Raw genomic sequence first — 9,522 nt, 5'->3', positions numbered from 1 at the left:
TGGGTGTGACTCAGAGGCATGGCTAGTTTGATGACTCACGTGGGTGGTGCCTCTGGGCACCGGGCGGGATTGAGAAGGGAATCCAGGGGTCTCTGGTGGGTGGGTAGGGGATTCGTCCTGTGGGATGAGGTGAGGCAAGGCAGGGAGCAGGGCAGCTACAGCCAGAAACCATTGGCCACCACGTACTCGCTGTCCTTTGCGTGCGAGGGAATGGTTTCCGGCTGTAGCCACAGCCTGCTGGCCGCTTAGCTGGCGCACACTGCAGCTCCAGAGCCCACTACCAGCACTGGGCTGGCTGTCCATGTGGACCGCTGGATGCGCTTACTCCGTCTCACTGTCTGTTTTGGCTTGTGGCTGGAGAGCAGTTGCCGCTGGTCATCTACTCAGCCCCTTCATGGGTCATGCCTTTGTGTGGAATGCATGCCCCTCATCTTGGTCTCATGCACCCAACGCACCTTGGCCTTGCGGGGTGCTGCTGCTCAGCACACCCACCCAGCCCGAAGGAGGCGAAGCAGCCAGCTAGAAAGGCCGAGTAGAGGTGATAGAGCACACCCAGGCCCAGCAGGCAAAAGACGGCCACTGCAAGTGGGGAAAACCAGATCTCCATCAGTGCCACGGCCTCCCAGGCCCAGTAGAGATGTGGGGAAGGCATGCAATCCTGGCTGAGCCTGGGCAGCCATGGTGCAGATGGAGATCCGGCTTTCCCCGTTTGCGATGGCCGCCTTTTGCCTGCTGGGCCTGGGTATGCTCTACCACTCTACTTGGCCTTTCTAGCTGGATGCTTCACCTCCTTCAGGCTGGGTGGGTCTGCTGAGCAGCAGCACCCCGCAAGGCCAAGGTGCATCGGGTGCATGAGACCAAGATGTATCAGGTGCATGAGGGGAATGCACTCCACACACACACACACACACTCCAGGCAGCGACACAGCAGCTTAATGGACCTGCGCAAGCTGCTGGCAGCCTTGGTGGTGGCAGCAGCCCATAGCAGTCTGAGGTGCGACAGGTGTACAAGAGGAACACACTCACAAGCCAAGGGCAAGACCCAAGAAGGGGCCAAGGAGGTGACCAGCAGTGACCTGCTTTCCAACCGCAAGCCAAAACAGACAGGAAGAGTAGGTGGACTGAAGGTGTCTCGCAGCAGAAGCCGCCACACACCCTCCTCACCTTTTCTTGGCCCATGGCAGTGGCCATAGCTGGAGGCAGAGGCACAGGGGAGAGGCACGCGGTCTGGCCTGCTGGATGCACTGGGCATCCACCTGTCCTGTCCCAGCCAGGCGCATCTGGTGGTCTGTATCACATGCCTCCCCACCAACTCTGCCTGCTGCCGGTACTGCCATGCCTGCTTCTTGGAGGGCCAGCTGTGGAGCCCCTGCTGCCGGACATTTCCACCCCACACACACACACCTGAAAGGCTGGTAAGTGCAGCCATCCTAGAAACGGTAAGGGGCTGGCCCAAGTTGCTTTGGCCCATCCCATCCCAGTGGGCACGTGTGCATGCAGGAGGCAGCGGGCGCACACATGCACAGGCCTGGCTCACCCCATCCAAGCATGCGTGCATGAGTCCACCTCCTGTGCACATGTGTACCTGCTGGGATAAGATGGGCCAAGCAATGCAGGCCAGCCCCTTACCCGGGGTGCGATTCAGTTTTTTTAACAACCGGTTCTTTGGGCGTGCCCTAAATACCAATCGTTAGATTAAAAATACCTGCAAGCCAGAGTTACAAATCAGGCAGGGTGCCAGAGCACCTTGGGGAATGAAAATAGTTAACATGCAGTGATAACTATCAAGCAGCCAACTCTTGCTCATAAAGTGAAACCCTTTAGCAGAGAGGTCATTTAAGTTCTCCAGAAAGAGCACACCCAGGAAAAGCAATTCTTAGATCTATTTGCATCACTTAAAAATACCACCTGGTTTCATTCACCTCACAAGATATCCTAAGGAAATCATCCAGATTTAAGGAAAGGTCACATGCCCCCCAGAAAGGCAGTAAAAAAAATCAGTGCCAAGCTTGCATCCTGCCTCTTGGAAGTATACCCCAAAAGGACAGTGCCAGATAGTACTAAAGCAGTGAGGAAGACCCCCTCCCCAGATAGAAAAAAAAACCACGAGGCAGGAAAAAATTCAAACACAATACAAATAATTAAATCACAACAGTAGCTGCTGCTTGTTGAAGCTGAATAGGGAAAGTTATCCCTTCAATAAACACAGGATTAAACATCACCAAGCACAAAATTAACTTTTACCAAAAAAACAGTTTTAGAGCAAAACTCAGAAAGGGTATGTAAACTCAAACTCAAAGAGCTTAGTTTTTACACTAAAACTGCCATCATGGTTGATGTAGTATAAAGTAGAGTTTAATGTTTTATGCAAATTCACCTAATTTGTCTATACAATTAATCCTGGACCAATAAATAAAGATCTTTTACTTCTTAACTGACAAAGTGCAATATGTAGTGGGAATGAAAAGTTTAAAGCGGATGTTTTTTCAATTGCCTTCAGTCAGACAATTTTCAGATGGTTGGTTGTGCAGATCAAAATGACATGCATACATGACTCAGACATACATGCATACATCAGATGACTCTAAAGCTTATGAAAACAAGGAAAGCCTTTTTTCCTGTGTTTCTCCATCAATTGGTTTTATACAGATTTAGTTTCCCTGTGCTTAATTGGTGATCTCTACCCTACTAGGAGTGTCACAGTTGGCCTGCTTCACAGCCCAAATTCTCCTATTATAGCAATATTGATTCGACTGGACAAAGGAACCAAATATCAGGAATCTTAATGTCAATGATTTTAAGGAGGCTGAGATCAGGTGCTATAGCAAGCAAAAACATGGGTTCATCATATATTATTTCCTCTTCAGTTTCTCTGAAGAGCTATTACTCTTCAGTCACCCTATTCACCAAAGCACCAGAAGGAAGGACAAGAAGTAACAGATGGAAACCTAGCAAGGAAAGATCCAGTCTAGAACAAAGGATCAATTTCCTGACAATGAGAACAATTAATCAGGGGAATGGCTTGCCTTCAGTGATTGTGGGCGCTCCATCACTGGAGGTTTTTAAAAAGAGAACTGACAGCCATTTGTCTGGAATGGTATAGGGTCTCCTACTTGAGCAGGAGTTGGCCTAGAAGACCTCCAAGGCCCTTCCATTTCTGTTATTCTGTATATTGTAGAAACAAGTGTTGCTTTATCTGTTAAAAGATAACCCTCAGAACAAAGGTTAATGGAACTATACAAAAAGTATACAGTTTATTCCAAATTTTCAAAAAGATACCAAACGGTGTGGATGTATTGGGGGGGGGGGGGAGTGTTTCCTGGGAGGAAGAGAACATAGGAATTGCTTTTGGATTTATGTTTCAGATGTACAAAGGGATATTCTGAAATTTCACATTAAACATCATTGATTGGATGATAGATGTCTATTCAACATCTGCCTCTGGAGAGTAACTGCTGATTGACTGGTGGTTCTTGGTGACCCAATACACTCACAAGCATGTAAATTTGTCTATGCCCACTGGATGTGCTATCTTAGTGATAGAAGTGTGTATGAAATAGGAAATGTATTTTGTTTTTCAATTTCAATTTCATTGTACTGGAATGAAAATTGGCTTAATTTGTCTTTCATTCAGGAGCCATAAGAGTAAGTGAGATGGCAGCCCATGATGAATTTTACTAGTTAGTCAGCTGGTAGACAGATTTATAAAATGAATATTTTTTAAAAGGTTGACAGGGCATGTTATGTATTAACATACTCACCTACAATTGGTCGTCACTGGCCACAGCCGCGACTGTAAAAGGGCTCAGCACTCAGTCCCAGAATGAAGTAAAGACAAATGGTTACTACGCTGGTGTCCTGAGTCTCATTCCCACAATCCAACACTGGAGACGAGGGTGGGATACTGAGACAAAGGGAACAAGCGAGCACATGATGACTGATGAAAACCGGCAACCCATCGAAACAAAATGGCCAGAAACAACACGCCACCCGCACCGTTCGATCCAGCAACCAAAGACTGGGAATTGTACATTGACTGATTCCTTGTGTTCCTCAAAGGGAGCAACCTCAATAACATATCTGAACACAGGAAGAGAGCCGTCTTCCTCACACATTGCGGTCCCACCGTATTCAAGATGGCCAAAGCATTAGCGGCACCCATCGATGTGAAAACGATGGCCTGGCCGGATTTGGAAAGAATACTGAGGGCTCACTACACACCAACCATTTCCGGTCTCATAAACCAACACAAATTTTATCAGCGCGACCAAAATGAAGGCGAGAGCGTCGGCGATTTCATTGCAACTCTGAGGGACATCGCCGGAGCATGCAAATTCCTAAACATGGATGAAGCCATGAGAGACTGAGTGGTCCTGGGACTGAGAGATCTTACACTACAAGGTCGACCATGAACAAAACCCAAAATAACACTCAAGGAAGCAATAGAAGAGGCTACCGCAGCAGAAGCAACGCAGAAATCGGTGGCCGCCATGCAGAAAATGAATAAAGTGCCACCGGAAACCCCCCAAAACACCACCACAACCCACCACGAGGACATCGAGTCCACATCAGAAGACAATGAGGAAGGAGAAGGGTTAAATCAACTCTGTTCGGAACAGGGCAGAAGGGACCACAGCATAAAAAGGAAGGAATTTCGTTGCACCGGCTGCGAGGGGAACCATTCACGTTTCGAGTGCCGTTTCCTAGATGCAATCTGCAAGCATTGTGAATGGCGGGGACATATTGCTAGGGCATGCCAAGCAAGAAAAAACTATGGCCCCAGACAAAGATGGAACCCGCCCCCCCCCAGAGAGAGGGAGAAACAAACAAGGAGCAATTGGAACCAAGACAATCGAAACAGGCGAGGAAAGGAGGCAAGCAATGGAAGAGATGAAACACACCAGACGGTGACTATCGGACACTCCAACACAACAAACACCAGGAAAGTCTATGTCCAGGTAACCATAGAGCGCCAACCCTGTCAGATGGAAGTGGATTCCAGCTCATATTTGTCAATGGTATCATGGGACACTATAAAAAGATTGATACCAAACATAAACTGGGAAGGCCGAAAGACAAACACTAATGCTGAAAGACTACCAGGGAAACAAAATACCCATAGTGGGCACCGGAAAATTCAAGGTAACATTCAAAAAATACACCAGAGCCCTTCCACTAACCATAGTCAACCGGAATCAGCCAAGCCTACTGGGACTCCAATGGTTTGCACCTTTGGGAATCAAAGTTACAGGAATAAACAATATCACCGAGACAGAGTGGGAAGAGGACCTGATGGAAGAATTCCGAGACGTGTTTGACGGACAGCTGGATAAGTACCAGGGGTCCCCAATTTCCTTTAATCTAAACCCAACCATAGCCCCTATAAGATTAAAGGTGAGGCAGGTTCCTTTCGCACTCAAACCAAAGATCGATGAGCAATTGGACAAGGGGTCCTAGAGCCAATTGACCATGCAAAGTGGGAAACCCCAATTGTTACGCCAATTAAACCAGATGGGTCTGTGCGCATCTGCGGAAACTACAAAGCAACCCTTAACCATGCGCTCCAACAAAGCGCATACCCTGTCCCAGTGGTACAGCATCTATTACATTCCCTTGGGGGGGGGGAATCTTCACGAAACTAGACCTCACACAGGCCTACCAACAAATACCCATCGACCCTGAAACAGCAGAAGCCCAGACAATCATAACGCACAGGGGGGCATTCAAATGCAACAGATTACAGTTTGCCATCAGTGTCGTGCCACGGGTGTTCCAGAGCTTAATGGAACGCCTATTGCAGGGGATAAAAGGGGTGGTGCCATACTTTGACGATGTCCTTGTATCAGCCAAGGACAAAGAACAATTGCAGAACCACCTAAGGGAAGTCCTAAGTAAATTCAAGGAGGTGGGACTAAAAGTAAAAAAGGAGAAGTGCCAATTAGCTGCCAGCAAAGTTGAATTCCTGGGATACCTTATAGACAGCGAAGGAATCCACCCCACAGAAAATAAAGTCAGAGCAATCAAGGAAGCCCCCAGACCTGCAAATAAAACTGATCTGCAAGCTTTTTTAAGACTCATTAACTTTTATAATATATTCCTACCACAGAAAGCAACAATTGCGGAACCACTACACAGGTTGCTTGACAAGAAAGCAACCTGGACCTGGGGGTGACGGGAAGAAACAGCATTCCAGGAAATAAAAAACGTGATCACATCAGACCCCATACTAATACAATACAGTGAAACACTCCCAGTAACCCTAACCTGAGACGCATCACCTTTCGGCGTAGGCGCTATCCTCAGCCACGTATTACCAGATGAGAAAGAAGCACCCAGAGCATTCTATTCAAAAACCCTGTCAAAGCCAGAGCGGAACTACAACCAACTAGACAAAGAGGCATTGGCCGCTGTCACTGGAATAAAGCGCTTCCATGAATATATCTATGGGAGAACTTTCACACTAGTCACAGATCACAAGCCACTCCTGGGCATCATTGCAGGAAACAAAGTTGCATCTAACATACTGTCACCCCGAATGACGCGGTGGTCGGAATTCTTGGCTGCCTACAACTACAATTTAACATACCAGCCCGGAAAGGACATAAATCATGCTGACGCGCTTAGCTACTGCCCTCTACTGGACATAGAAGATGACCCAGCACCAACCACATTGACCCTTCAAATAGAGACATTAGAAAACCTACCCATAACAGCAGCAGACATCGCTAGAGAAATGACTAGAGACAAAACCCTGGCACAAGTTTTAAATTGGGTAGGAAAAGGATGGCCAGAGACTGAGATCGACAAGACCGCCAAACCGTTCCAGAATAGACAAACAGAACTCTCAATGCTGAAGGGGTGCGTACTATGGGGGGATTGGGTGGTCATACCGGACGTTTTAAGGAAAAGCATACTAGAAATGCTACATAAGGGACACCTGGGTATTGTAAAAATGAAATCCCTGGCAAAGAGTTATGTATGGTGGCCAGGAATGGATAAGGAGGTAGGGGACTGGGTGGCAACGTGTAAATGCTGCCAGGAATCTAGGCCAACACCCCCCACAGCACCAAAACACAAATGGGAAACACCAAGGGGACCATGGTCAAGATTACACATTGATTTTGCAGGCCCAACCAAAGGACACACATTTCTAATAGTCGTAGACACTTACTCCAAATGGCTAGAGGTAAGCATCATGCACTCCACCACGACAGAAGCTGTCATTAGATAGCTCAGGAAACTTTTTGCAACACATGGATTGCCACAAACCCTGACAACTACAGACACACAACAACCACTACTAACATTAGTCCCAGTAGGAAAACGCAAGCTCATACCTGGGACCAGGGAAGAAGACAGATCAGGGAGACAGGAACAGGTCCAGAAGGATAGCAGGGAAGCAGTCCCTGGTGGGAGCGGCCGAGCCAACTCAACCGGCCAGGAAATTCCTTGCGGGAGCGGCATGGCCGACTCAACCTTCCAGGAGGTTCCAAGAAGGACGGGAGGAACAACAGATCCATCCAAATGATCCAGAGGCCAAACCATAACTGAGTTGCGCAGGTCCAGTCAGACCCATAAAAGCCCCGCCTACCTACGTGATTATGTATGGTAGGGGAGGCTCAGATTGGTTGGACTGGACCAGGTGGAGAGGGGTGTTATGTATTAACATACTCACCTGCAATTGGTCGGTCCGTGGTGGTGGGAAATTTGAAGAGCTGTCACTGGCCACAACCGCGAGCAGCCCGACTGTAAAAGGGCTGCTGCAGTTTCTTCGGCATTCAGTCCTAGAATGAAGTAAAGACAAATGGTTACTACGCTGGTGTCCGGAGTCTCATTCCGCGATCCAACAGGGCCTATAGGCAAAAATAACTCAGACATTTCTAACTGACATGCTGAAATGTTGGTGCCCAACATTTAAGACAAAAAACTAAATTTTTCATCAGTCAAATGCCATGATCTCAAACCCTTTACCCACATTGAAACTGAATAGCACCAGTTCAATTGGAGCAACACAAAAATCATTGGCCATGCTACTACTTGTGAGTTCATTGAAGCCTGGCACTCCACAAGCAATTCCATCAACAGACACTGTGATGACCTGTAGTCTCTCAAAATAACCCAACCCTAAAACCCAAAACTAATATTAAACTCCAGGAAAATAACTGAGAAAAGTCCATGGGAAGAACGCCAAGAAAGATAAACCTCTTTCAAGGTGAACACTAATTGACTTCAGCAATTCTAACTGCGCAGTTGCAAACTTATATACATAGTTCCCACCTGAAAGCCACAAGGAGGATCATGGCAATCTCCTCTTGGGTAGACCTTGCTTTTCCCTGATCCTCTCCTCCCTGTGTGACCTAGGATGGATAGGGGATGGGCCTGGATCCTCCTCTGACTGCTCAGCCAGCCTCTGCCCTTCCCCAGCCTCCTCCACCACCTCTGGAGCAACACTCCCACTCCCTATTGGCTGCTCCTCCTCTTCCTCAGAGTCAGACTCCACCAGGGGCATGACAGACACATTGACTTACAACTAGCCTATGAACCCCTCAAAATCCAAATCAACACACAGCTAACCAGAGACAGCACTGACCCTCAACCAACCCATGCAAGCACCCCCAACCAACACTTCACCTGATGTAATCTCCTCATCACAAGACCCATCAAGACTCCCACTGATGACTCACATCTGAGTCATCACAAGACCCATTACACTACCCTCACTTGACACACCCACACTAACTTATCACAAGACCTACTGACCACATGAAGCCCTTATAAATAGAACATTGACACCCCCTAAACTCAGCTGAAGATGTTACCTAGCCTGGTAATGAAATGTTTGGAAACTAACCCACAAGCTTGAAGAATGAATCTCTACTCTCATCCTTCATCTGTATTCTTCAATTGGCTATAAATTAGATTCTACCAAACTGAACATACTCTCAAACTTGTAGGCTTAATTGCATTTATATTTATTTTTATAGAGACATTTTAAATGTTTTCAGGCTTAACAGAGGAATGACTGCTGCTTAGCTGCATTTGTAAATGTTAACATTACAAAAAATGCCAGAAAATATTGCTACCTCCCACCCCATTACTATTTTGACAGACTCTGTCAATAAAAATCAGCATTTGAATATATGCTCCAGCAGCTGTTCAGTAAAACAAAATCAAGTGCTGGTAACAACCAAGGATAATAATGTAGGTTTCTTAATACATCCTTAATTAACAAGATAGAGATTTAAGCCAAAATACAGCCTATTTCCTTCCCACTTATCAGTAACCCATTACACTACATTCCTTTAATAATAAAATACAAAAGTAACACACTTGAACAAAATTGGGCTGGCACTGTGGAGTTCTCCAGACATGGACAAGTACAGTAGGTATATCACTAATTCCAACATAGCAATCTAATTGTAGGAATCTTACAAATGGCAGAGACAGAGCTAGAATGGCTCCTTGAAATACAATGTGCTCTGTTCTGCTTTCTGTGCCAGCATTCCACACTTTCTTCCTAGT

Source organism: Notechis scutatus, chromosome 3, assembly GCF_049901735.1.
Source record: "Notechis scutatus isolate UNSWTSFEM ecotype Mainland chromosome 3, rNotScu1.2, whole genome shotgun sequence".
NCBI classification, from domain to species: Eukaryota; Metazoa; Chordata; class Lepidosauria; order Squamata; family Elapidae; genus Notechis; species Notechis scutatus.
The sequence above is the reverse complement of the archived record's forward strand: the minus strand, read 5'-3'. Positions refer to the sequence as shown.